General features: G+C 55.5%; 1 protein-coding gene across 2 annotated transcripts in view; it reads right to left on the bottom strand.

The window, feature by feature from the left end:
• Positions 1-6,508, bottom strand: part of PLPP7 (phospholipid phosphatase 7 (inactive)) — a 22,951-nt gene that overhangs the window by 11,145 nt on the left and 5,298 nt on the right. The window lies entirely within an intron of this gene.

Genomic DNA, 6,508 nt, shown 5'->3' with positions numbered 1-6,508 from the left:
AAGTGCGCGGTTCAGCGGCATTTAGTATATTCAGTGTTGCACAACCGTCACCTCTATCGAGCTCCAAAAAGAAACCCAGCTCCCATCAAGCAGGCGGTCCCTGTCCCCCCTTCACCCAGCCCCTGGCAACCACCAGTCTGCTTCCTGTTTCTATGGATCCGCCTATTCTAGACGTTTCATGTAAGTGGAATCAGACAATACGTGACCTTCTGCGTCAGGCTTCTTTCACGTACCGTAAGGTTTTTGAGGCCCATCTATGTTGTAGCAGGTATCAAAACTTCATTCCTTTTTTTATGGCTGACTATTATTCCATGGTCTGGACCTGCCACAATTTGTTTATCCATTCGCTGCTGATGGAATCTGGGTTGTCTGTATATTGGCTGCTGTGAATAATGCTGGTATGAACATCTGTGTACGAGTATTTGTGGAGAACCCGTTTTCCGTTCTTTTGGGCACATCCCTACGGGTGGAATTGCTCCATCATGTGTTAACTATGTATAATTTGTTTTTTCTTTTGGCTGCGCCTCGTGGCTTGCAGGATCTCAGTTCCCCGACCAGGAATTAATTGAATCCGGGCCCTCAGCCATGAAAGCTCCATGTCTTAACCACTGGACCACCAGGGAATTCCCTATGTAAAGTTTTTTGAGGAGCCACCAAACCGTTTTCCATGGCAGCTGTACTATATCATCCTCATTTTACAGAAGACAAGACGAAGCCCTGGAGGTTGGAGCACCCCTGCCTGCTCCTCCTTCTTTCTGGATGTTTCCCTTTCCCTCCCTCTGACTTCTCCGTCATTGCCAGGCCTCAGCCTAAATGTCACACCCCCAGCGAGGCCTTCCCTGCCCTCTAGACAACCCACACTCTCCTCATGGCACTTACCCAGCCGCAACTAAGGAAGCCGCTGGGTGGTGAGAGGTTTGGGGTTAACCCCTCACTTCCTCCCCACCACCATCACTTCACAGAAGGGGGGTCAAGCCAAATCTATTCTGTTCGTAGGCGTATGCCCAGGGCCAGACACAGGACGGCAGTCTCCAAATGTTAGCTGAGTCGCTGGCCTGGGGTGCGGAGCCAGAGGGGCGGGCTCCTTTCCCATTTGGGGAGCTTGGGGGAGAACTGGATCTCTGTCCGTCCTGTTCACCACCACCCTGCTGTGTGGCCTTGGAGAGGCTGCTCTGCCTCTCTGTGCCGTTAGACGAAGGCCCACGCCAAGGGCCCACTTTCATCCAGCTGATCACAGTGGCACCCGGTCGGCCAAAGTGGGGGCTTGCGAGTGCCACAGAGACCTGGGTTTGAGTCCCAGCCTCGGAGCCTCCTGACTGTGACCTTGGACAAGTCGTCTAACTTCCCTCACCTGTAACAAGGTATCCCAAACACCTGCCAGACGGGGTCTGACACAGTGCCTACAGGGTGACTGACTGTCCTGGGTTTGCCTGGGACACAGGGGGTTTCTAGGACATAAGAAGTTCAGGGCTAAAACAGGGAAGTCCCAGCAAACCAGACGAGGTGGTCCCCCCAGGTGCCTGGCGCACCAGGAGGGCCAGAGAAGGGGGGAGGATTATGACCAAATTCCAGTTCAGTGCAGCCTGGCTCTGGGAACTTTCCTGGAAACTTTACAGGAGATACCGAAACTGTTGGCCTGCAACCCCTGTTGCTCAGAAATGAAAAAAAAAACCCAAAAAACAAAAAAAAAACCTTTTGGGAAAAAAATGACACAATAGATGTTCACTGTAGAAAATTTACAAAATAGAAGACAAAAATAAGATTTTTAAATCACCTGTAATCCTGCCACCCAGAGGTAGCCACCTTTCCAGAACCTTCTCTCCATCTATAGAGCGTAGATTTAATAAGAGCTGTAACGTGCTCTACACACAACGTTCTGTAACCTGTTTTTGAAAGCTGCCGGGTCACACCCACCGGGACACCCATGGCTGCAGCGTCCGAGGTGCCCTGGCTTATTTACCTGACGGTCCCAGCGTTGGGTGTCCACACTGCTCCCGGGTAACACTGTGCTCCCTGGTCACTGCAGAACTCTCTTCCTGCCCTCTGCAGGGTTGCTGCTTGCAGTCTGGGCTCTTGGTTTGGGATTTGAAGCCCTGGCCTCCCCAGGGCCTGCCTCTCTCACTAGCCATAGGGCCAGCTGACGTTTGCCCACCCTGGGATGTGCCTGAGCGGCCAGAGAAGGGGCAGAAGCAGGAAATGGTGGATGGAGAGGCTGCCAGGCCATGAGGGGAGGAGCCTAAGGGAGGGAGGGAACCTTGTTCCACACCCCGCCCCGTATTTCCACGGCAACTGGTTCCCGGGAGCCAGGCCTCCCAGCCTGCATGCTGCTGACCCAGGTGGAGGCCAGGCCCAGGCTGGGAGCCATCTGGAGCCCGTGGGGGGGCGGGGGGCGGTCACAGTCCCAGCAGGAGGGAGGGACCAACAGGGCAGGTGGGAGCTGGAGGGAGGCGGCTGCACCTGACCCCAGGGACCCCGAGGCTGACGGAGCAGCCCAGGCAGGAGGCCAGGCTTTTGAAAGTTGCCCCTCCCTCACCTTGTGACAGGCTCTCTCCACCTGGGGAGGAGGCAGTTCACAGGTGGGGGGTTAAACTTGCAGGTTTCAGAGTCACGGGTGGGGTTCAAGTTCCTCTGCTCATTAAGAACAAGTCCGTTCACCTGTCAGAGCCTCCATCTACCCACCTGTAACAGGGGTTATCACAGGATGAAATGAGCTCCTCAGCGTCTGCGAAGTATTTCGAACAGCCTGGTATGTGGAGGTTGATGCCACAGCTGCTGTTATTACTCCTAAGCCCCAGCCTGGCCTGACCCAGGTAAGCAACTTAAGGCTTTCAGACCCTGGAGGCTGGGTGTCATCAAGCAGGGGCATTGGTGAGAGGGTTTCCTTCTCTGAGGTCTCATCAGTATCAAAATGACGTGGCCCAGGGCTCCCCTGGTGGCGCAGTGGTTGAGAATCCGTAAAAAAAAAAAAAAAAAAAAAAAAAAAAAAGATGTGGCCCAAATTCCGAGACCCTCACCACCTGGAGGAAAGTCAGAGCATCCTGGGCCAGGGTCTGGAGCGGGCTAATGGCCAGAATCAGGCCCTAAGGCACATCAAGCCATGACACTAGCCACTGGGAGGTGTGGGTCATCTATCTAATCGGTGACCAAGTTTCTCAGCCGAAAAGCAGGGCTCAGCAAGTTGGCAAGTTCTTGCCGATTTAAATCCACCTTCCCAGACGAGTGTAAACCACAGCAGAGGTGCCCGGAGAAAGCTGCTGGGTTCGGGAGGAAGGCGGGATGTGTCCATGGGCTGCCCGGGGGGAAGACATGCTCAGGGCCTCGCTCCCGCGTGGTGGCTGGAGGCAAGGCGGGCTTGTACCTTGGCCTCCCCAGGTCAAGGGCCTCGCTCCCGCGTGGTGGCTGGAGGCAAGGTGGGCTTGTACCTTGGCCTCCCCAGGTGTCCCACTGCTCCTCGTGGGCTGTCAAGACCCACAGGCCAAGAATGAGCAAGACCCACACCTTTCAAACTGTTTTAGCAGCAAAACATGTTTCCCCAACGTCAGTGTACACAGAGACTCAGTATATGAGCAAATGAAAGAGGCCGCCGCGTGGCTGAAGTTGGGGGGTTGGGGGACCCTCCCCTGCCTCCTCGAGAGGTCTCTGGGGCTGGCTGTGTGCCGTGACTTGAGAACCCCACATCTTGGCCTTTGGGAATCTGCTACTTCTGGCCGGCTCTGTCCCTCGCGGCCATAATGAGGTGGGGACCGCCCCACTGCCCTGGGCCTCTCGGGACCATCGGGTCAGCCTGGCTGTCCGGCTGGCCTGGCCCAGCCTGTGCTTGGTTCATTCATTCACTTGAGCTGCAGGTCTTGGGCCTCGCTGGTTCCTGAGTATGGCAGGCGAGGGCCAGGCCTGGGGCTGGTGAACCAGGCTGGCAGGGTGCCAGGTGGCTTGGGCGGTGAGGGTGGGGAAGATGTGCAGTCGTTAACACAGGGGCTCCTTTCAAGGTGCGGCGCGCCCACAGCCTCTCCCCACATCACACTGCCGCTCTCTGGTTCTGAGAGTTGGGTGTAGAAGAGGCCGTGGGGGGACGGCTCTCCAGCAGAGCTGGTGGCCCCCGGGGGCCTCGCCGCTCCACTCACAGACCCTCCCCCCACTCCCGCAGGCTCGCACCCCCTCCAGCACCACGGCCGGCCCTCGTGTGACTCTGATTCTGACACTGTCAGCGCATAATCTGGGGCCCAGAAATAGAAGCAAATGGCCCCGTCACTCAAGGCTCCGTGAATTCCACTCACACGGCCTGTTGAGCTCCCTGACCTACATTCCCTCCTGGAATGGGAGGGGGGCCGGGGGCCCCTGTGGGGAAAGGTCCTCTTGGCAGCAAGCTCAGGGGCCAGAGTCAGGAGGAGCCGAAGCCACGCCACCTGCCCCGACTTGCTGTGTGACCCAGGCTGCTCACCTACCCTCCCTGCGCCTCAGGGCAGAGGCTGCACACCTGGGCTCCAGGATCAGAGACCGGGCTCCAGGATCAGAGACCGGCCTCAAGGTCGACTGCTTGTGAATTTCATGACCTTGGCACGTCCCTCCCACTGAGCTTTCTCCCTTGGTTGATAAAATGGGGATCATTCCAGAAGCTACTCTGAGGGCCGCCTGGGCTGCAGGGCTGGGCCCCATCACCTCTCACGCCTTCCCTCCCAATAATCTCCACTCTCCACCCCTCTCACGGAGCGGGGGGCTGAGATGCCTGAACCCTCCTTGCAGGAAGCACACCGATTCTCAAGACCCTGCTGTGCTGCCTTGGTGCCCACTATTCTCTCTCAGCCTGGCTGGGGGGCTGCCAGGACGACCCCTCATGGCCCCTCACGCTCAGCTGCTTCCCCTGAGATGTGCTCCAGGGGACCAGCTCGGCAGCAATAAGTATGGGCTAGGGATGGGGGAGGGGTAGCTATGGGCCCTGCAAAGAGCAAAGACAGATCCAATACCTCTTACTGGCTGGGGCTGGGAGGAGGGGGTCCCAGCTCTTCTGGCCTCTGATCCCCCATTCTGGCCTCTCCGGGAGCTGGGGAACCAGCCCGGTAGTGCTGTGGGGGTGCTGTAAATCGGTCTAAACTTTCTGAAGGGCATCTGGCTTCAGACTCAGAAGTCTTTCCAACAGGCCTCCCTTGACTCAGGCCTTCCATCTGTAAGACCATCTCCTTGGGAAGTAATTACGGATGTGCCCCACATCAAGGATGTCCACTGCAGCGTTTTTTGTAACACTGAAAACCCCAAACCAACCCAATGCCCTTGAGTCGGAGACCGATGGGAGAAACCGCGGTGGAGCTCTCTGGGGCCACTCTGGGGCGCATGATGAAGCTGACGTGTATTTATAGCCACCGAAGGATAGCTACAGGGTTTAAGTGGAAAAGGCCAACGACCAAACTGGATTTACAGTAGGATGCTGCTTTTGTAAAATAAGATGTAATGTGTTTATACAGAGAAAAACGTCTGGAAGGTACCACGCTAAATGTTAACAGTGCTTCTAGCTGGGTGGGTTGATGAGGGCGATTTTTGGTGTCTTTCTGTAATTCTGCATTAAAATTCTTCTTACCATGAAGGTGCATGACTTGTGCACATTTAAAAAGAGCTATTTTGGGCTTCCTTGGTGGTGCAGTGGTTAAGAATCCGCCTGCCAGTGCAGGGGACACGGGTTTGAGCCCTGGTCCAGGAAGATCCCACATGCCACGGAGCAACTAAGCCCGTGCGTCACAACTATGGAGCCTGCACTCTAGAGCCCGCAAGCCACAACTACTGAGCCCGCGTGCCACAGCTACTGAAGCCCGCGCACCTAGAGCCCGTGCTCCGCCACAAGAGAAGCCACCTCAATGAGAAGCCCGCACACTGCAACGAAGAGTAGTCCCCACTCGCTGCAACTAGAGAAAGCCCGGGCGCAGCAACGAAGACCCAACACAGCCAAAAATAAATAAAAAGTTAAAAGAAAAAAAAAGAGTTATTTTTACAAAAAGACAAGTATTGCATGATTCTGCTTTTATGAGGTCCCTAAAGTAGGCAGATTCATAGACAGAAAGTAGATTAGAGGTTGCCAGGGGGGCTGGGGAGTTAGTGTTTAATGGGTGCAGAGTTTCAGTTGGGGAAGATGAAAGAAATTCTGGAGATAGATGGTGGGGACAATTGCACAACGATGTGAATGTACTTAATGCCACTGAACTGGACACTTAAAAATGGTGAAAGTGGTGAATTTTATGTCATGTGTATTTTAGCCTGGAGGGACCATTTCGCTGAGCCCCGCTGAGATGATGAGAAGTGAAGCTGGGGGAAGGGTGGAGAACGTCCTACCTCTGCGGAGCTGCGCTGGTGTCTCCAGCAGGAGGGCTCCTGACCGTGAAGGTTTGGGATCAGAGTCTAAAGATCCATTCAATTAGGGACAGGCTATGCAGACCTCCTGGAGGGCTTGTCACCTAAGCTGTGCCCAAGAGCAGGGGCCGGTGGGCTGGGATGGGAGAGCTGACACAACAGATTATATGGAGGG

The sequence above is a fragment of the Neophocaena asiaeorientalis genome, unplaced genomic scaffold, assembly GCF_003031525.2.
Source record: "Neophocaena asiaeorientalis asiaeorientalis breed wild unplaced genomic scaffold, Neophocaena_asiaeorientalis_V1.1 scaffold78, whole genome shotgun sequence".
NCBI lineage: Eukaryota > Metazoa > Chordata > Mammalia > Artiodactyla > Phocoenidae > Neophocaena > Neophocaena asiaeorientalis.
The sequence above is the reverse complement of the archived record's forward strand: the minus strand, read 5'-3'. Positions and strand labels throughout refer to the sequence as shown.